At 42.8% G+C, this 21,927-nt stretch overlaps 1 long non-coding RNA gene across 1 annotated transcript; it reads right to left on the bottom strand.

Annotated features, from left to right (window-relative positions):
• Positions 1–10,567: 10,567 nt before the first annotated feature.
• On the bottom strand, positions 10,568–21,912 carry LOC146346832 (uncharacterized). Its single transcript, XR_014790084.1, has 3 exons — positions 21,778–21,912; positions 15,025–15,253; positions 10,568–11,740 (listed from the first exon to the last, which is right to left on the bottom strand). It is a non-coding gene; the product is annotated as an uncharacterized LOC146346832 (long non-coding RNA).
• Between the last annotated feature and the right edge of the window lie 15 nt (positions 21,913–21,927).

The following is a 21,927-nucleotide window of genomic DNA, read 5'->3' as shown; positions in this document are numbered from 1 at the left end:
CTGGAGGCCTTCAAGACGAGGCTGGACAGCCATTTGTCAGGGATGCTCTGACTTGGATTCCTGCATTGAGCAGGGGGTTGGACTCGATGGCCTTGTAGGTCCCTTCCAACCCTACTATTCTATGATCTATGATTCTATATCGATATTCAGGTCTGTGTGTGGCAACACAACCAAGGGTTAAACTAGATGTGATGATCGCTAAGCTGTATATAAGACCCATCTTTGCTGAATTTCATATAAAAATGTGGACTGGGGAATGCAACATGGGAGAACAGGAAAGGAGAGCTGAAACATCCCTCTGCCCACACTCCTGGCCCTCAATATCACCCCAACTCATGGGGTCCAAGATCAGAAGTAAACCTGGCTGTGGAAAATGGTGGGGAAGAAGCAATTTGGGGGCAAAAGCACAGTCATGCGTGGGTTTTAGCTTTCCCTTTCTTCCACTATGTTTCAAATTGCCCTACCTCTACTTTATATAATTTAGCACAAGTCGACTTGGGTTGGGCCGCCCTAACATCTACTTTACCCCTGAAAGCCAGCACACATGGATCAAAAACAAATTGTGCTTCTCATGTGCTGAGCTTCTCATGCTCAGGTGCTGAGAACAGGCCCAAAGAATGCACAGATAATGCTATTGTTCACTGTCTTGTGAAGACTCACATGACCATCCTATAAGACGAACAATAGTAACAGACGCAAAGGCAAAACAGGCCCATTAGCTGCTTGTTTTTTGCATGATGTTAACAATGTGGAGTTGGTGGGTTGACCAAGATGGGCAGCTCTCAGAATGCTCTTGCAACTGTCTTGTACCCTTGTACAGAAGTCCTCACAGAGCAAACAAGTATAACTGAGTTCCAGTGCGGGTAGGTGTTTTTGTTTTTAAATGAAAAACTGCTTTAGGGTGTGGGACTATAGAGCAAAGAAGGGGCAAAAGGAAGTTTAACCTTTTCCTGCCTGCCATTTCTCTGTTCCAAATTGCAGCCTGACTGCTTCGCAAGTTGCTTTCCCCCTTCATGTTCCAGAACTGCATTTGCCACAATATTTCCTCTTGACACAAAGTTGATGTGTATCCCCACCAATCCACCCACCACTTTACATGTATCTTTGAGATAAAGGCTGTAGGGGCAAGATAATTGTTCAATGCATAAATGCATCTGAGATTAAAAAATAAATACAGGCTCAGTTCAGACTTAATGGGAAACTGTGTTTTAAATTCCTACTACATGAATAAGCTGCTGCAGGCCTTGGTCTAGTGCACTCCCCCTCCCCTCTCTTCTGGACTAGAAAAGGACACAGTTTGCTGTTACACCCAAACCCAGGAGTCTGTGGTTTGTTTAAACTAGTTAGTGAAGACGCCAGGATCTGAAAACACTGTTTGATCCCAGCTTTAACTAGAATTTAAGCAAACCACAGTTCCCTGAATTTGAATATAATGGGAAATCATAGTTTGTCTGAATGTAGAAGCAGATGCTTCCAGTCTCCTCCTCCTCTTCCTGACACACTGAAAATCAGTGGTACTTCCTTTCAGCAAAATGTTTAGGTGTGAAATAAGGACCATGAAATGATCTGTAAGTCCAAAACAATTGGGCTTATTATCTGCTTGTAACTCTTCCTGCAGGATTCATTTGGATTTGGTTTTATGCAATCGCTTCCCTTGGTTCTCATTCTTTATCAGTGCATGCACTCAAACAGCTGTTGCATTTCATCCAGAGGGGGCTGCATTTCTCTGTGAAGTCCAATAAGTGTTTATATAACCACTTCAAATGGTTAAAATAGATTTGGAACATTCAAGAGTAAGATAGTAATGCAATTAGTTTTATAACACAGGAGTCCAGCCCTTTGATGTCTATCAGTGCTGGAAGGTTAGGTGAAACATTGCCAAAGAGTTAACAATTGTGCAGCAGAGATCAGCATAGCTGTTGGGCTTTGAATGCATTACTAAAACCTGTTCTGCTACTTAGGATTTCAACTCAGGTTCTGAGGTCATACAGCTTTCTATGGCTGTTGTAGTCCTGGACTGTAACTCTCAAAGCCCACAGAGTAAATTATTACAGCAGAAAAAAGAAAGGAAGTACATACTTCTCTCCTATGCCCCATTCTACTGTCTTACATTGGCTACTCCTACATCTCAGGACAGAAATCCTTAAAGTAATAAGAAATGGGAATGCCTGGATGGAATACACCACTCCATGCAATGGTTCATCTGTGCCATATACTGCTAAGGGCAGGTTTACACATGCACTTGATAACTGCAGTGTCAGGTGATACCTTGCACATGTGAAGGGGCCATCATATGACAGGAAGCATCTCTTCACAGGGTCATACCACAGACGGGACCTTCATGTTGCCTCACTTCATCCCAAACACAGTGTTCCTCAATGGAGTCAGTCACACCTTCAGCTGCCAATCCTCATGTGTACCACTATCAAGTGCAGAGAAGTCAAGTCATATACATGTTCTTTCACTACCAGCAGCATACAAGTGGGACCTACCACAAAATGCCCCATTCAGTTTTTTCAGACAGTCAGCAATGCCATTCTCCGCAATACTCCAATCTATTTCCCCCTCATCCCGTTTTCTGCCCTCCCCAACTGTCAGTCAGCATTCCATGTCGGGAGGCCAGGTATCTACTTTGCGGAGGACAGTCCTCTATTTTGGAGAGCTGGCACTTCTATTTGAAGGTGTCCTCTATTTGAAGAGGTGTCCAGTCTAAGTCTGGTTTAAAGTCAAAGAACCATAAGAAGGGAGAGCAGGAGCCCTGACCCATCAAGACTTAGCACCTGGACAGCAGACGGAACAGGCACCCAGGTCACCTCCTCAGTCTTCTTCACTATGGTGAGATGTCTTGTATTTTTATTTAAATTATAGCCATTATTTCTAAAGCTATTGCACCTATAAATATAAATTTACATATGCAAATGTAATGCAAATTGGTGTCCTTTTTTTTGGTAATACATTTTCTCTTTTTGGGTGATGCATAAGTGGCCACCCTAATTCCATGACCCCTGGGCATGTTCAGACCTGATTGGGCTGTTTTGGAGTTTCCTCCCCTTTAGGGGGTGTGTGTGTGTGTGTATGAAACTTCTATAAATGTTGGGGTTCCCCCGAGCTTACTGATACCTCCCCTCTTGTACATAAGTGGTCCCACTTTGGCTACATCAGAAGTAGAGAGAATGATTGCCCTTCAAGCGATGGGAAAGGGGAGGCCTCATCAAACCAATGTCTACTGGGTAATCCATTGGCCAGGTTCACGTGATCACTGTGGCTTGTTTAAGCCACAGCACATGCCAGGTGCCATTTGCCTAATCACCCACCCCGATGTGGCTTGTTACGTTGTCCAAACCCAGGCGGCATGCTTGTTTGAGGGGGAAACAATCCTCAGATAACCCATGGGCTGTTGTTGGGTTATTTAAGGGTTTTTTCCTCCTCAAACAAGCCATGCTACTTAGGTTCGGGCAACACAACAAGCCACACCAGTGGTTGTTTAAGCCACTGTGATTGTTCAAACTGGATCTCAATGGAGTGACAGCTTGGAGTGAAACCAGTTCCAAGGGTTCCAAGGCAGAAACGCAATAAGCAAAGATGTCAGAATGGAAAGATGGGAGATTATAAGGAAAAGTTTTTATTCAACTAGAAGCTGTCCTTGAATATATTCATGAGCAACTCAGTCTAATAAAATGTAGGTATTACACAATGATTTATTCACCTCTGCCCCATTGTATAATTTACATATTGATCATAAAATTCGATCTCGTTTAACGTAATGGATTTTCACTGTCTTCTCATTAACACTTTGCCTGAAAATACTAAAGCTCAGCACTGGAATAAAGTCAAACTCCCTTATTCTTCAGAATAACTATATTCCCCTAATCCTTATCACTAACCAATAAATGGGCCCAGTTCTCCTTCACATATATGATTTCCTCAAAGGAATGGTATGTTTTTTCTCCCAATCAGTAGAGTGTTGTGGCTCCGATGTGGGGTGGTGAATCCACTCTGCCTTTCAGTCACAACCAGTCAGAACTCTAAAGGAGCTATCCAAGGTGCTTGGCTTTAGACTTCTGACTGGTTCTAACTGAAACACGGAGCGGATTCACTGCCCCACTGACATCAGAGCCACTAGCCCCCACTGGTCCCAGTTAAAGTCTAAGTGTGGTGACTTAATTTTTTGAAGTATCAGGCCCACGTGATTCACTCAGCAGATGGATTTATGAACACCTCCAGAATATTATATTTTCAGTACTGTTTTGCTAGCACTATAAATATATATTGTAGATGTGCTTGGGCACATAGTTATATACAATACAACCTGTGTGTCCATATTCATTTTCAAAGCTACACTTTTATATAAATTTTTTCATGCCAGTGTTATTTTCCCTTCCCTTTCCTAACATTTACAGCAGGCTTCCTCAACGCTGTACCCTCCAGATGTGTTGGACTGCAGTTCCCAGCATCCACCAGCCATGGCTGGGAGTGCTGGGGACTGTAGTCCAACACATCTGGAAGGCGCCAGGTTGGTGAAGGCTGATTTATAGTACTGAGTGGTATGACCAGGATTCAAGAAGACAGTTAGGATTTTGCTCCTCTTCATAAGGATTTGCTTCTTTGTTTAAGGTTATATATGTGATTTAAATGTTTAGTGAGCAAACATGCTGAGGATACTATAGGACTGAACTCAACAAAAAGAGAGCTGTCCCTTTAGGCTTCAGTCCAACACCCCATTTACCTGGGTGTAAGCCTCATTGAACCCAATAGGATTTACTTCTGATTAGACATGTGTAGGATACAGATATCTGAATTCACACACCTAACCATGTAATCTTATATGTGCCTACTCAGAAGTAAGCCCCATTGGGATCAATAGGACTTACTCTCAAATAAGTAAATATAGGATTAAAGGCTGAATTATCTTCCCATTGTGGAATGGGGAATGTTCAGTGGAAATGTATCTATTATGACAGAATCCCAGGAGCATTTTCTAGCATATAAGAAAATTATATATTTGGATACATACAGCTACATATTTATGTATCTATTAAAATAGTGCTCATTCTTTAATCTGTGTGTAGATAGATAAATAGAGTAGAGAGATAGACAGAGATATAATCAAAAGTAAATGTGGTATATTTTTTCTACTATCATATTAACTATCCTGATAAATTGTCCAAAGGTCAATCGAAATGGCTATGTGGAGGAATAAAAAAGAACATCTCTACGGTGCTTCCTAGTTTCCTTCTCACACAGTCATACCCTAATCACAGTGAGGAGGGAGCTGAAAATTATCTTTCCAACCCCGCATACCATCATAATCCAGTGTGACAAAAGTATCTTTGTTATACTTACACGTGCTCCTTTGCTATTGCCTACTGACCTGACATTTCTTAATCTGAGCTTGTTTTCCAGGTCACCGATTTGCTTTCCCAGTCCTTTGCATCCTTAGCCGCAATAGGGTGAAGTCACCATCAACCATCATTGTCCTGTCCCCATTTTAGCCTCACAGATACTTGGCTGGTAAGCAAAGTAAAGCTTTTAATGTTGTTAACGAAAGCAAAGCCCAGAGGTTTAGCATGGCTGGTATCTTTACTTCACAGCATTTGTTAATTAAAGTAACCCAGCTTTCTTACATCAGTAATAGCTATATGTACAGAGGGACACCTATAAAAATGAAGGGTATAAACACACAAACAGACAGAATAATATTAAATTTCATTTCTATACCACCCAATAGCCAAAGCTCTCTGACCAGTTCACAATTCATGACAATGAAAATGACAATTTCCTTTAAAAACAAAAATAATGATATCAGAGAATGGAGGCTTCTAAGAATATGTGAGCAAACAAGTAATCAAGTCCAAACCCAAAGAAATAAATGTATGGTAAGGTATATATTGACTTGTAGGAGGAAGTCTCTCTTGAGGTTGCTTCTGAAGACCTGGATATCTGATCTTTGTTTTTCAAAAAAATATCTGCGTAATTGTATGCCAAACGAAGAAGCAGGGAGAGGACTCATCTGCCACCAGATGGCCAGGAGGGAGCATTTAAGACAGGGTGTATTTGTCTCTCTAATTTCTGGGCTTCTTGCAATTCATGGGTCCTCCTCCCCCTTCCTGCTAGAACTTGGCCAAACATGGAGGCATTCATACCAACCTTTCTTTTAATGGGCAAAGCAAGAGCAAACTAGTTCATGGAAAAAGCAAGCACTCATGGAACAACATTGCTAATAATACAGTTTCTCCTTCCACTGACTGTTATTTGGATCCAGCCAGAAAACAAATATGACCTAGAACTGCCTCTCCCACCCTCCATATCTATTCTTCCACAAAGCTATAAATCTTAGGCATTGCTGTTTTATTAGCTTATCTAGTTCTTAATCAAATTAAGATATATATACACACACACACTTGCTTACTCTGTTACAACAATAATGTTCTGTTATAAAGTTCAGGGTGATTTCTCCTGAATTCTCCACCTTGCCAAAGCCTTCAGGTACAAAAGCCATGATGGCAGTGGTGGGAAGAAAAAGGTAGAGCAGAAAGAAGCAGCATGGGGGAACCCTGAGAGAGGCCTCCTTCCAAGTAAAGGCCTGTGTAGTGGGTAGAGTGTAGTGTGGTGTAGCGGTTAGGACTTGTAAACCCAGGTTCAAATCCCCACTTAGCCATGAAGTTCACCGGATGACTCTGAGCCAGTCTCCTACTCCCAGCTCAACCTACCTGACAAGGTGATTGTTGTGAGGTTAAAATGGGGGACCAGGGCTGTATGTGGCTCAGAGCTTCTTGGAGAAAGGGCAGGAAAAAATGTAATCAATAAGAGACTTCTTATGAGTAATGCATGGGAGGTAGGAAATGGGCATGGCCAGAAGGCTGTATGTAAAAGGCAGAGGAAAGAGGATGCTGAAGAGATCTGGCGCTCTCCATGGGCAGAAAGGGAGCAAGGGTGTCCCCCCCCCCCCGATGTTTTTCTACTTCTGCAAATCTTGGGATTCCTCCAGGCCTGCAGATAGTTTCATCTTGTGTATGGATGGTGCCATTTGGGCTATAGGCTATAAGTAGTGATGATGATGATGATGACGATGATGATGAAGATAAGCACCCTGGGACCCTTCCTGTCCACACCACATACTGTTGGCCTGGTTTGTGATTTTTGATCTCAGAGAAAAGTGGTCCCTTGTGTATCAGGGTTAGGAAGGAAGGGTGATTGCATATATGACTTTTTTCTACCCAAGACAAGGTACTGATTAGTTTACAATGCTTTTGTTACTTGATAGAGCCTGTTAATGAACTTAGAAATGTAAATGAATGCCAATTAGGAAAAGAAGCATCTCCAGGGAAAGTGTGGTGACAGGCAACTGACATGCCAGGGAAATGTAACCATGAAAGAGATGAAAGGAGACTGTAGAAAATGAAGACTGACTGGTTAGAAAACAAAAATGAAGACAATGGCTGTGTTGTACTTATTAAGCTGGATAGAGAGGATGTGTTGAGGATGACTAACTTCACTTCTTAAAGTTCAGGAACACTTCTGTGGAATTTAAGCTCTTAAGCAATTAGCAGGGGAGTGGAGCAGTGTGTGTGTGTGTGCGCGCGCGCATATGTATTCTTTATGCCAAGATGCACCAGGCCAAATCCCTGGAACCGGTTCTCAGCACCCAGACTTTGCTGGGCTTGGAACAAATGTAGCATTTTTTTTTTAAGCCAGTATCTTTGAACGTGTGCAGAGTGCTTTTCCCTCATCAGTACTGAGGACCCATAACCAGAATCCAGGCATCTGGGGATAAGAGGAAGGGCTTTGGGAGAACAGAATGTAATTCCAGGCACACTTGAACACCAGTACATCTCCTCTGAAAAACTGAGCACAGACAGTCAGGAAATGGATAGTTGCATGCAATTAAAGTCTGAGCCCAGATATTAATGTACCTGCTTTAAAAAAATCAAACAAACCCACACACACACGCACATAGGAAGCACAATCCATGTGGGTGCATGCATGGAAGATTCCTGAAGGTTCAATAGAGCCTTGTTTTCCTCCTTTCATTGTGAATTGGCAGAAGGAATAACAGACGTCTACCATAAGTAGGACTAATATTGGCTACCACCCTATATATGTCACTTGCTTTCAAAATGTTAGTTCTGGGAGTTCTTCAAATCAGAGTCAGATGGACAGCTGGATTTTGAACACCATAAAGGTAGTCGCTTAACAACCAACACTGCAATTCTAATCCAGTGGTGCCAGGGAGGGGGGTTTGGATGGAGCAAGGGGGGAGCTCTCCACCAGCAGGGCCCATATCTGCCCCAGCAGCCCCCAGATCACCCACAGAAAGCTATACAGTGTAGATCTACCACCAGTGGTGTTCCTCGCAATGATAGGTCTGAAAATGTGGCGGGGGGGGCAGGGTATGGGCAGCTTTGGATCCAAAGCCCCTCCATGCCTTTGAGAGGCCCAAGGGTTTTTGGGGGGCAGGATACCAGAAAAAGAAGCTCTGCCAGGCTGAAAAGCTTGGTAGAGCCATCGCTCCAATTCTCACCCTGCTCCTCAGACAGGAGAAGGCTGGGTTTAGGAAGCACCAGAGGACTCCTCATTTTGCACCCAATTTGCTTCATGATCACTATTTTGCAATAGAAATTGCAGATGTGGGCCCCTGATCCAGAACAGGCCCATAGGTAGGGGGAAAGGGTTAAAGCCCCCCTACCCCTCACACTAAGGTCTTGAACTGGATTGGGGCCCCTGTGCTTACTCTAGAGTAAAAGTGTCTGCTTCGGGCTACAGATTCAACCTAAGCAGGGGGGAAACAGAATCCTCTCAGATAAGTGGCTGTGTGAATCCGTGCCACAGGAATTTGTGTGTGTTGTGGGGTGGGGGTGGGTTGCTACACACTAACACAACTATTGACTTGACTACACATTCTGCTTTGTCAAAAGGGCAAATGTTTATGCAATCATTGATCCTCATGGGAATTTGGTTTGGCCCTAATCACAAACACTTTCTAACAAAAATCCCATCTTAGGCTGGTTATTTTGAATACATTTTTTTTTTTTTGCTCTATCATTGGGTTGGTTCCCCGTTTAGTCACATTTAGAGTAAACCTATTGAAATCAGTGAGACTTAAGTTAGTAATTAAGTCTCATTGATTTCAATGGGTCTACTCTTAAGTATGATCAAATCTGGAACCAATCCATTGTCAACTGGAGATGGGGAGAAGATTCACCTTTGCCTTTTAATTAAATAGATCAATCAATTTGCATCCATGTCTCACAGCTGTTTAATATTTAACCCCTATCAAGGAGCATTCTGAAACACTGCTAGACCCAAACTCTAACAGTTAGCTCTGGCTTACCTTAGACTTGCATGTCTGACGCAAAATCCATAGGGCAAGATCCACCCACAATATAAACAATATTATAAGTCCCATGGATGAACTTCATGGGCAGAATGTAGCAAATGCTTAACTCTGTCTTTCTCTTTCACTGAAATCAGGAAGACTTAAAACCAATAAGGTTTAACTTTAACATGAATTGTGCTAATTTAAACCCTGATAACTTCAGTGCCAACATCAAGGCACTGAAGGAAGGTTTACAGCTCTTTGCCAAGATTTTATTTTTGAATCTAATATTCTATGGTCATCATCATCTCTTTTAAATCATATTCTTATTAGTAATTTGATAGCAATGTGGTGAGGTCAAACAACAGGTTCCTTTTTTAAGATGAGAAAATAGTATTTAAAACATGTATTTAGTGAGGGGGTGGGGAGTCCTTTGCTAATGTGTTACCAGGCTGCATTAAGCAGAAGTGCAGGGATGCTGGTCTCCATGACATGCCATTTGTTTGAATGACTGATAAGGCTGCAATCCTATGCATGTTTAGACAGAGAAAAGGCCTAAAACTCCCAGCATTCCCCAGCCAGCAAGACACTTTTGTCAGTAGCTCACTATGCAATTTTAACCACTCCCTAACACAACTCCTCGGGGGTGGGATCTGCATAGGCATGGTGGTTCATTGGATAAACTCATATTTTATCCTGTGGGCCACATGCCAACTGCAGAGGTATCGTCTCTTCCTCTATAATAAAGGTAGCACAGTGGCAAATGGGGAGAGACTTGAGGGTGATATCCACCAAACTTGCTAAGTATCGAATGCTCCTCTACAAATTCTTGCAGAAGACTTTTTAGTCAACCTTCTCACTTATAAATTCCTTCCAAGCTTTGCATTTAGGTTTTAGAAGAAAATTCATCACATCCTTTATAAAGAGTTATTTAAGCCTATTGTAGTTTTGGTGCAGAAGCTGTTCTTGTTAATCCAGTATACATATCAGAAGCGTGGTTATAATGTTTGATTTCTTTACCCTTTCGAAAGGCATGTGCACGGAAATACTTTTTAAGGTAAAGTGTAAGTAGTATTACCATTTGTCTCTAGATGGGGCAGTAGAGTTAATCAAGGGAACATTCATTTTGAAACGTGAAGAGGAAAGTCCACAGCAAATGTGTCAAGCATATATTGACATCTGTGTAGGAAGCATGCGATGGGTGGGAGAGAAAAATAGATTGATTTTCCTAGCATGCAGCTTCATTATTTTGAGACTTGGAAAATTGTGTATTTTTTTTTTCTGTCAGCTTGCTTATTCATTGCTATTGCACTTGCTGTGTAAAATACAGTTGCCCTGGTGTCATGGAACGCTTATTAATGACAATCCCCAATTCTCTCCCCACAATGCCCACAGCACTTGGTAACCTTTTAAAGTAAACAACAACAACAAAAACCAAACCCCAAGCATTTAGAGATAATGCATGTAGCCCTACCCTTTAAAAAGTGGTTTGTACCAGCAAGGCTAACTCCTCCTCTGCAGCAATATCTGCAGTGCAATCCTCTATGTGTCTACTTTAAAGAATGCTCTATTCAGTTCCATGGGGCTTACTCCCAATTAAGTATGTATAAGATTGCAAGATTTTGCTTTTTAAAACATTAATTTGATTTTATTAGTTGACAGCTGTGCATTTCTCCTTTAGGAGAGCACAGACCTCTTGATTTTTCAGAAAAGATTGATCACATGTAGGGTTATCCCTTCCACAGCAATACAATTTTCACCCAGACAGCAATGGTGCTGACAGCTGAAGTTGGTTACTAGTATCTTATTTGCACCACACATTTGTAACAGAGCTCAATAGGAAGACTCAATAAGGTATTGTAGTTTATATGTTCCTGCACCCCAAAATAAGCTTTGGCTGTGTAAATAAGGAACTAGCAGCCTCACAGCTATTATATGGAGACTGGAAATAATATTACTATGATTGTATCAGGGCTAGAAGTACATCACAGCACTAAGGAAGAAAATCTGAGTTTTTTACACTGCAAGCTGGTGCCTGGTTTCCTGTGAGTAAACCCCATTGAACTCAGTGGGGCTTGCTTCTGAGTAGACATATAGGAGTGCAATGTTAATCCCTCAGAAAGGCCTTCACACTCTATTGTGCTCTATCAGTTTCTCCCCTTAATGACATCTGGCCAGCCACTCCCTGGCACATTAGAACCCACCCTACTCTGGAGCACTTGTTAAGAGGCTTCTCCTCTATCATATACATACCATACCAATTCAATATGCCATACTCATTAAAAGGCTTGTTGGGGCAAAAAATCCCAACTTCATGTATATGCTAATAGGATCTGAGTTAGCACTTAGCAGTGACTGGCCAAGAAAGATCTTGGGGTTGTGGTGGACAGCTCCATGAAAATGTTGACCCAGTGTGCAGCAGCTCTGAAAAAAAAAGGCAAATTCCATGTTAGGCATAATTAGGGAAGGAACAGGGGGGGGAAAAACCCCCTGCTAATATTATATTGCCCTTATACAAATCTAGGGTGTGACCACACTTGGAATACTGTGTCTAGTTCTGGTCACTGCACCTCAAAAAGGATACTGTAGAGCCAGAAAAAGTGCAGAAAAAGGGCAACTAATATGATCAAGGGGCTGCAGCAACTCCCCTATGAGGAAAGGTTACAACGTCTGGGACTGTTTAGCTTAGAAAAAAGGCAAGTAAGTGGAGACATGATAGAGGTGTACAAAATTATGCATGTTGTGGAGAATGTGGATAGGGACACTTTTTCTCTCTCTCATAATACTAGAACCAGAGGACATCCCATGAAGCTGACTGGTGGCAGATTCAGGACAGATAAAAGGAAGTACTTCTTCACAAAGCACATGGTTAACAATGGCATTTGCTACCACAAGATTTAGGGCACAATCCTATGCCTGTTTAGACAGAAAAAAAGTCCTACAACTCCCAGCATTCCCCAGCCAGCCATGACTGGCTGGAGAATGCTGGGAGTTGTAGGACTTTTTCCTGTCTAAACAGGCATAGGATTGCACCCTTAGTGACGGCCACCAATTTGGATGATGGCAAACTCATGAAGGATAGGGCTATCAATGGCTACTAGTCCTGATGGCTGTATGGTCCTTCCAGCAACAGAGGCAGTATGCCTATGTATACTAGTTGCTGGGGAACATGGGCAGGGAGGTGCTATTACACTCATATTCTGCTTGTGGGATTTCTGCAGGCAGCTGGTCAGGCACTGTGTGAACAGAATGCTGGATGAGATGGACCTGGTCCATTGGACCCTTGGTCGGATCTAGGTTCTTCTTGTGTTCTTATGTTCTTACTGTGCAATGCTATATGTGTCTGCTCAGAAGTAAGGCCTAGTGAGTGCAGGTAAGTCTGTATAGGATTGCAGCCTCACTATCTCAACAGCAGTAGAGGCTGGTGATGCCGATGTCAGTGGGATGGTGAATCCACTCGGGTTTCAGTCAGAACCAGTCAGAACTCTAAAGGAGCTATCCAAGGTGCTTCACCGCCCCACTGACATCAGAATCACTAGCCTCCACTGTTCAACAGGCAAGCAGTAAAGCAGTGATGAGCAAGAGGTAAGCAAAAGAGCAAATTAGAAGAAGAAAAAATAAACTTGGGAAAGATGAGTTTAACTCCTCCATGTGCTTTAGCTAGTTCTGAGATAGTAGTTGATGGTTCTGCCAATCAGGGTATTTGTAGGCTTTCTTAATCTGGACACCAGAAAAGAGCTATGCACACATAACCATGGTTTGGATTTATATTTATGTGGGGGTGGGCTTTTTCTATCGAGGGCTGCATTCTATCATGGGCATCCTGTCAGGTCTACATGTTGACAGTTGATGGGGCTGAAACCAGTGATGAGCACAGCCAGAGCCAAAAGTGGGTATGTCACCCTTTTCTCTGTCTCTGTCACCCGCTTTCCTCTCCCTCTCCATGCAGCAAGCTGCCAGGAAAGGGAAAGATTGCTCTTGCCAGAGATCTGAACTGATTGCATGCAGCGGGCTTTTGAAATTAGGCTGAGGTTGCCCACCCATGATTTAATGAAACCCAGAACTGTAAGTCAGTTACAAGATTAAAAAGGCCCTTATGAGAGAACATTCCATTTTGACCTAATGCGTTATGCAGCTACACATTTAGGGTTCAATCCTATGGCGGCTAGTCAGCAGCTAGATGGCCATAGGGTAGGTCAGTTCATGAGAACCAACCTTAGAGAACTGACCCCCACCCCTCCTGTGCAGCCTCGTAGGCAGCATGGATTGGCCCCATGCTCCTTGCTTATAAGAGCATCATGGAGTGGCGAAAATGGGGTGTTCCCAGGGGCGGGCCGGATGGGGAAGTCAGAAATCTGGTACGACACATCCTATGTGTCGTCCGGCCACCACTTCCCATGTTCCAAGGTCCCACGGCCAGACAGCCAAAATCTGCTGTCTAGCAGCAAAAGCAGGGCTGGGGGAGTGAGGACACTTTTCGCTCCTCACCACTCCTCCAGCCCTGCACTGGATAGGCTGTCACCCCTGGGGTCGGAGGTGACTGTCGATCTTGATTGGATTGCTCCCTTAATCACTGTAGAGTTATAAGTAGCAAGTATATGCTATTGCTGTAGAATGGCATATAATGAAACTGGAATATTATTGGGAGCTACTCTACTGTATCAGAAGTCTACAATTTCAACCAAAAACCTGTTTCATAACACATAGCAGTCTGAAGGCAATTCCCATTTATGCTAGAGTAACTGCTGAAAAGTATTCTTAATATTCTGTAAGATAGATTTTAAAGGCCTGTGGTTCAATGAGAAGTCACTTGAAAATGTTATTTGTGTGCAGATTTGGGCACAAATAATGTTGAAGAAGTTCCGGGGGGGGGGGGGGAGTAAAGGAGGGCTATAGCTAAAAAGCTTAGAACCAGAACTATCTAGATCCATAGTAGCTTTCAAATGTGCTTTTAATCCTGTATTTGGAGCAGAAAATTTGCCTGCATCCTCTCATTCTAACAGTGTACTAAAAGGTTTCTGAATTAGACTCTTCTAGAAGAATTTAGTTACCCTGGAGTGCTTCTGTACTAGGAAGCCAATGTAAATAGTCCTGTAATATGGATCAATTTATTCTGTTACTCTGACCAAAGTTTATGGTAGTCCCTTTCCTGATAGCCAACACACCCACAAGAAACGGGCCTAGCAGTTTTCCAGGACTGAGAGTGTTCATGGAGAAAGGCAGGGTACAACAGAACTCATCCTTTCTGTGAGGTGCTGTAGTAAGCAAACTACATGCAAGGGAATTCATGTAAGAGTTAACATAGGAAAACATCCATCATTGCAATTTCTAGAGGGTAGCTGTGTTAGTCTATTGCAGCACTGTAGAATGCAGAAAGTCACTGCTGACAGGAGTTGGCATTCCCCTCTCACAGGCCTTGGGGAGGTAGGCTTGAACTTGCTTATGGACACCTGACCCCAATCTAAGAGCCAATATTGTGCAGTGGTTACAGTGTTGGACTGGGACTCAAGAGATCGGGGTTCTAGTCCTCACTCAGCCATGAAGCTCACTGGGTGAGTTTGGTCTAGTCACTGACTCTCAGCCTAACCCCCCTCACAGGGTTGTTGTGAGGATCATGTACACTGCCTTGGGCTTCTTGGAGGAAAGGCAGGATATGAACGTAACAAACACACACACACGGAGCTACACACACACACACAGCTACTCACTAGCAATAACAGGCCACATAACAAGGACACAAGCCCAGGGACCAGATCCTGCAACCAATCCAGATGCCAGCTCTGTCCCCATATCTACTTCAGCAGCAGTATTACAGGACCTAATAATGTCATCCACAACCGGAGGGGCTCATTCACTTGCTCATCTTCCAATGTGATATATACCATCTTCTGCCAGCACTGCGCTTCTGCATCCCATATAGGGCAAACAGGCCAGTCTCTATGGAAAAGAATAAATGGACATATCAGAAATGGCGATATTCAGAAATGAGTAGGAAAACACTTCAACCTCCCAGGACAATGTATTACATATCTTAAAGTGCCAATGTGGAGCAAAGGGACTTCAAAGGGATATTAGAATGAAAGATGGCTGAGTTAGAATTCATCAACAGGTTTAATTTTATTGCCAGAGGCTTGGATCGGGATAACTGATTTTTATCACACTACATGTGTTAATTGACTTACCTAGTGCCAGGATGTTTGTTATCAGCTGCATTGTAAATGACCACTGTTAAACATGTGATTGTCACATGTACTTTCTGTGTTGAATTTCCTGACCTCACTGTTTACAATTCTTCCTACTCCCCATATGTTCTGTATACAAAACCTAAAACTCTTCATAATACTCCATGCATCTGATGAAGTGGACTATAATCCACAAAAGCAAATGCCAGAATAAATTTGCTGGTCTTTAAGGTGCCACAAGATTCTTTGTTCTTTTTACGGGTGAATTAGTGGAAGGGTTAACATGGTAGAACATCAATCCATCACTACAGAAAGGTATATATTAACATAACAACAGAAAAGGAAGCCTTAGTTATATAGGAATCCTCAACAGAAACAACACAATCATGATCCCATCAAACTCAAGGACTAATAGGATTAAATCTAATGTATCTAATGCACTTCTGTATAACAATTGTCTATTGAATATTTTTCTTTCTTTCAAAATAAAATAAAATTTCATGATGGTGTGATATAGATTAACCAACCTGCATTAAATCCATCCTTCTAAGGTGAATGGATCCAGTGCTAATTCACTTTGGGATACTTCCAAACCGGGGGACTAGTAATTCAGCTAACATCCCACTAACCTTGAAGTGACTGCACTGACTTGTGATCTGCTTCGAGCACAATTAAAAGTGCTGGTTTTGACCTCTAAAACTATATATGACTTAGGACTAGAACTTCTTGGCTAGAACTGAAATCACTTTCTGAGGCCCTTCTTTGGGTCCCACCACCACCTAAAGTAAGGCTGGTGGTGACCCAAGATAGGGCCTTTTTGGTGGTGGTGTCCCATCTTTGAAATTCCCTCCCCAGACAGGCACTGGCACTGACTCTGTTTTTGAGATCAGATGAAGTCCTTTTAATTTGCCAGGCCTTTTAGATGTTTTGATTTTGTTTTATTTTACTGGTATGTTTTAAGTAGTTTTAACATCACAGCTGTTGCTGATGCTCTGTAACATTCTGTGGTTTTATGGTTTAAATGAGATAATTGTTTGAGATTGTTGATTTAAACTATTAGGAAGCATTTTTAGAGTTGAAAGGTGGGGTAGAAACATTTGTGAAATCAATAAAATAAAAATAAAAGCAAGGAATTTATTAAAAAATCACATAATGTTGAAATCAAATAACAATAAATGAAGATACAAAACAAAAATGTATATGTGAAATAATGTTTAATAATAATAAAAAGATCAGTATCAAGTCTATTACAGAGAAAAAGGAAGCATTAACTGTGTGCATGTGTTTGGAAAAGGAAAAAATGTTTAATCCTCGAGTGAATTCTAGTCATTGATCCTTGCATTGGATTAGGGTCTGGTAATTAAATTAGAAAAAGAGGGGAGAAATTAGTCACTGTTTGTTAGGGTAGTTAAGGTAGCTCAAGAATCTTCTTGTTTAAGGAAGGTGAGCCACTGGCTTTACACCAAGGGCCATATTGGAAATATATCATTAGTCAGGCAACAATAGGCATATTAGTTGGTTGTCATCCACATGGGAAATAATTATGATGAATCTAGTAAATTGCAAGCCATGGACATATTCTACCATTTTCTTATTCAGGTATATTGCTACATTCAAGCATGAAAAACTTGGGATGGGTCCAGATTAGCATTTTATTATGCAAAAAAAGCTCACTATCTCAGTGCTTAGTTAGGGGAAAGCACTTATCTCCAATCAGCTGCTGATCAAAGAGCTTTTTTCTGTGAGCAGAGGCTGGGGTCAGGGGAGGAAGTTGTTACGTGTTTCAGTCCTGCTTCCTTCTGAGCAGACATGCAGAAGCTTGACCTGCTAACTTGTGAGTAAACATGCAGAAGCTTGATTGGATGCTGTTTGAAAATACTGCTGAGTGATTCAGTCCTGCTTACTTCTGAATAGACATATAAGGCTTCTAGGGTTTTGTTAGCATTACAACTAGATAATGCATGTGAAGGGCTCTGAACACTTGAAAGTGCTACACAAATACTAAGTATTGTTAGACTGAAAATTAAGGAGTTCTGTAGTTATAAGCTAAAACTGACCTACAATCATTTTTTAAAATGTTATTTGCTCCTTCATGAGTAGTCTTAGTCATGGAAGGAATTATAAAAATACGTTAGCCTACCACGCAAATTAACAGCGCAATCCTGTGCATGTTTACTATGAAGTAAGAAGTCCTGTTAAATTCAGTGGGCTCTACTCCACAGAAAGTGTGTGTAGGAATAGTTAAGTATCTGGGAGTAAGCCCCATTGAACCTGATGGGGTTTAATTGTCAGCAGACATGTATAGCAGGGGTGGGCAGCCTCTGGCTTTTCAGATGTTGTTCAACTACAACTCCCAGCATCCCTGACCATTCGCCATCCTGGCTGGGGCTCATGGGGGTTGGAGTCCAACATCCTCTGGAGGGCCAGAGGTTCCCTCCTCATGGTTATAGGATTGTACTGTAAATTCTTGGACTAACATTTTAATCCCAAACACTGTAAACTGCTATAACATATGGTGTTAACGCTCATTGCAGTATTTAAGAATCATAGAATAGTAGAATCATAGAATAGTATAGTTGGAAGCGGCCTATGAGACCATTGAGTCCAACCCCAAGAGAGGAAGCTGGAGTTATAGCAGCTAGTTAGAGTTCAGTTGAGGTTTCTAACACCTGGGAAGGCATGGGTGGCATTTTGGAATACGTGAATGAGGTGCTTATTTCTGCTCAAAATTACCAGCAAAGAAATAGGAATGTTTACATTTGAATGGCCATTGTGTAGGAGGCCTCACATTCCATTATAATTAATAGACCAGCTGTTGTTCCAGGCTATTGAAAAGAGTACACAAGATCAGCTGACTTCAGAACATTTGTTCATGATTGTAACTGAAACCACCAGCAAAATAGAAAATTGAATTCTGAAGAGAAATCTGCCCTGCCCATGAACTGATTATACTATACCACTAGGATCTCATCTCTAATCCTAGGTGTTTTGTATGTAACCATAGGACATTTTGTAGAAAATCAACAGAAAATATATTTAAAATGTTGATTGTTTGGTTTGCCCAGGATGGAGACAGTTTTGAGTTAACAGCTGGATTTTAAATTTTAAAAAATGGAGACTCAACAATTCTCTGCTATTTTCTTCTTCCCAGTGGTCCTAGGAGCACTGAAACCTAAAACCATCACATTACCTGGCAAAGCCCAATTTGAATGTCTGCAACTCCTCCTCCATCATATCATCTTAAGACTCTGACTATGCAGAAATCCAGACTTTGACATCCAGTTAGCTTCCCTTCCCTTCCCTTCCCTTCCCCTCCCCTACCCAAACCCACCCCACCCCAACTTGTGTTTTGTAACTCCTGATGAAGTGATCTGGAGATCTTGAAAGCATGCACATTTTTTTGTGATCTTTGAACTGGTCTAATAAAGGCATTATTCTAGAACCTGATTCACATGTAACAATCAAGAGTATGTATTGTTGCCTTACCCAGAGTTTACCCATGATTTGTCTGCCAGATGATCATGCAAACTGCATCCCCCCCCCCCAATTCTTGAGTTGTTTGATTACCTCCCCCTTCGCCTGCTCCCTCCCTGTATCCTAAATGCCTTTGCAGCGATGTAGTACTGGCATGTAGAACAGCTGGTTGTTTTGACCACTTTTGTCTGCTGTCTTTGTAGCCTGGAGAAACAACTCATGAACAACTCATGGTTCTGGGTTCACACATAATGATAACCCCAGTTTAAACAACCCATAGTTCACAACCCAATGACAAATCATGGGTTCTCTTTCTGGGTGGTTCATGGTTAACAACTCATAGTTCTGGGGTTGCATGTAACCACAACTCAGGATTCAAAAACCCATACTCAACCCATAGCCTGGGTTGTCATTAAGTGTGAACCAGGTTTATATGGATTGTGGAATTTTTCTTAGGGCCAACATGACTGCCTTTGCTTTTTTGTTAACTAAAATTCACATGATTAGACAACTAACGTTTCTTTAACTTTGTGATAGCCCTACCCAGGATATTAACAATGGGGGAAATAACAAATCATAACTCATAAGGTAGACTTTTACTTTTTCGTGCTCATGCCAACACAAACCAGTTAGGGTAAACCCATTACTGTTGCTTTGAATTGTTTGGATACGTATCCTATTAATAGCTAACTTCTCAGGTTTTGTTACACATCCTTTCGATTTCATCCTACCCTTGTCCCCACCTCTATCCTGTCCATGCCATAAGCAGCAGCTATTGTGAGCCATGTACAGATGGTGCAATATGTATGGCAGGAATTATACCATGAGGCCATAAAAACTTTCTTCCCCCTCCACCAATTCCTCCCCCCCCCCTTTGTATGGGTCTTGCACTTCGTTTGGCATAATAGCAACAAACCATGACCACAGGAACTGCCATTTGGATGTATTCTTAGCACATTTTTACAAAACAAAGAAATGGCTGAAATCTGGGAGTGAATCCCGAATTCAAGTAAACACAAATAGTATTAAGTTGAATGGTTGGATGGGACCGAGCCCCATTAAACTAAGAGGGACATAGTTCCCAGTAGGCATGCATAGGATGTGGCTATAAAGGTGTGTCCAGGCTAGCTGTTCATAATGGGACACGTCCCAGAATTTAAAAAAAAAACAATTATAGTCTAGGATTTTATAGTTTTTAGATTTTATGTCTGTTTCCATGTATTTTATATTCCTGTGTTTGTTGTTTTGTATTGGATTTTATTATTTCGGCTTTTGTAATCCACCTAAAGAAGATTGATATTGGGTGGATTTAAAATATAATAAATACATGGATAGGGCTGCAGTGTTTAGTGAATTCATTAGTTAGATTAATTTATTAATGTTTGATCAACTAATAAGGTATTCTTGATTAACGAGGCAGATTTTTAAAAATACAAGCGCTTAGAAATTGTAGGCAGCAGGCTCTATCCTGGAAGAAACATTCCTTTCTCACACAGGACAGAATGTTTTCTCTAAAATGAAGGAGACTCTAGTCCACAAAACTTACATGCCATAATGTGTGAGGCTGCCTCTAAGGTGCCACAAGCTGTTTCCCCTCTAAAATAGCACTATGCCCTCTTTATCAAAGCACCCTATTACTCTTGTAAAGATACATTGAAATGTGTATTTGACTAACCTAAATTACATTTTTGATACTAAAAATATACAAATTGAAAAATCTGTATTTCTGGGATGTGTCTTAAATAGATTTTTTTAAAGTGTAAGTATATAGAAGATGAATGGATATTTCACTCCACAAAAGTTTTCCTCAGATAAAGAAACGATGGAAAGGGATTGTTTCTACTATATTAGGATAATCCTCATATTAGGATAATCAGTAGGGCAGGCTGGTTAGTCAACGCCCGCCCCCTCTTTTTGCAGGGGTTCTTCGAAAATGGACAGCAAAGATTCTCAGATTTACACCGCGGAGCTGCGTTAAAGCTTTCTCGGAGCGCGTGTCGAGCTTCCTGCGGCCCCATCCCGTGCAGCATTAGCCGCGCCTAACCCTACCTCCCAACGCTATTTTTTTTTTTTAATTTCGCCGGGCTTTCAGCCGTTCGCAGCTCCGCGCTGGCTCTGGCTGTGAATTTCCGCTTCTTCCCCCTCCGCCGCCCCGCCGCCCCTCACCCCAGCAGCTCGCTTAGCAGCCCCCGCGCAACCTTTCAGGTCGTTGGGAGAGTGCAAACTAAACTCAGGTTCCGAAGGCTGCGCAGGTAGCAACACGTCCCGGGCTCTTGCAGTCGGCCGCGAGTGATGCAACTGCCGTGTCAACAGAACACAGCCCTCCTCGGCGCAGCAGCACGTGCGCGACCTTTTTATTTAAATTCCGCCTTTCACAAGAAGAGTAATAAAGGCACTCGCGGCAGTGCATTTTCCCGAGCAATTACTGGGGCCTGGCACCGCGCGGCTCATGAGCGGAGGCGGCCAGCGCGTCGCCCCGTCGCCCACGGGCAGCCTTTCTGACGCTGCCGCCCGGCGGGGCAGCGTGAAGAGCGGGAGGCGAGGCGGGCCGGGCCGGGCCGGAATATGGGGCACCGCAGTTCAAGGACGCCACGAGGCTCTCCCGCTGCGCGCCGGACGGAGCAGCCACGTGGTGTGCGCGCTCTGCGGGAAGGGGTCGGCAGCGCCTGCGCTCGGCCGCGCGCGCGCGTGGGTCGGGGGGGCTGTCAGTGCTTCCCGCGGAGGGCGCGTCGTGCGACTGTGTGCGCGGGGGGCATTTGTTTATCAGGCAGGGCGGGGCGTTGAAAGGGCTTTCACGGGCCATACTGCGAAGAGGCTTCGGCTGTCTCAGAGGCGGGCGCGGAGAAGCGGGGTGCGGTGGTCCACGACGGGGGGCGAGAGCGGGGCCCGCGCTGAAGAGGGACTCAAGATGTCCACTTCCAACCGCTCCGGGGCGATGATGTCAAAGGGGTGGGG

Source organism: Heloderma suspectum, chromosome 4 (genome assembly GCF_057233095.1).
Source record: "Heloderma suspectum isolate Gila_16-S chromosome 4, 16-S_ref, whole genome shotgun sequence".
Lineage (NCBI taxonomy): Eukaryota > Metazoa > Chordata > Lepidosauria > Squamata > Helodermatidae > Heloderma > Heloderma suspectum.
The sequence above is the reverse complement of the archived record's forward strand: the minus strand, read 5'-3'. Positions and strand labels throughout refer to the sequence as shown.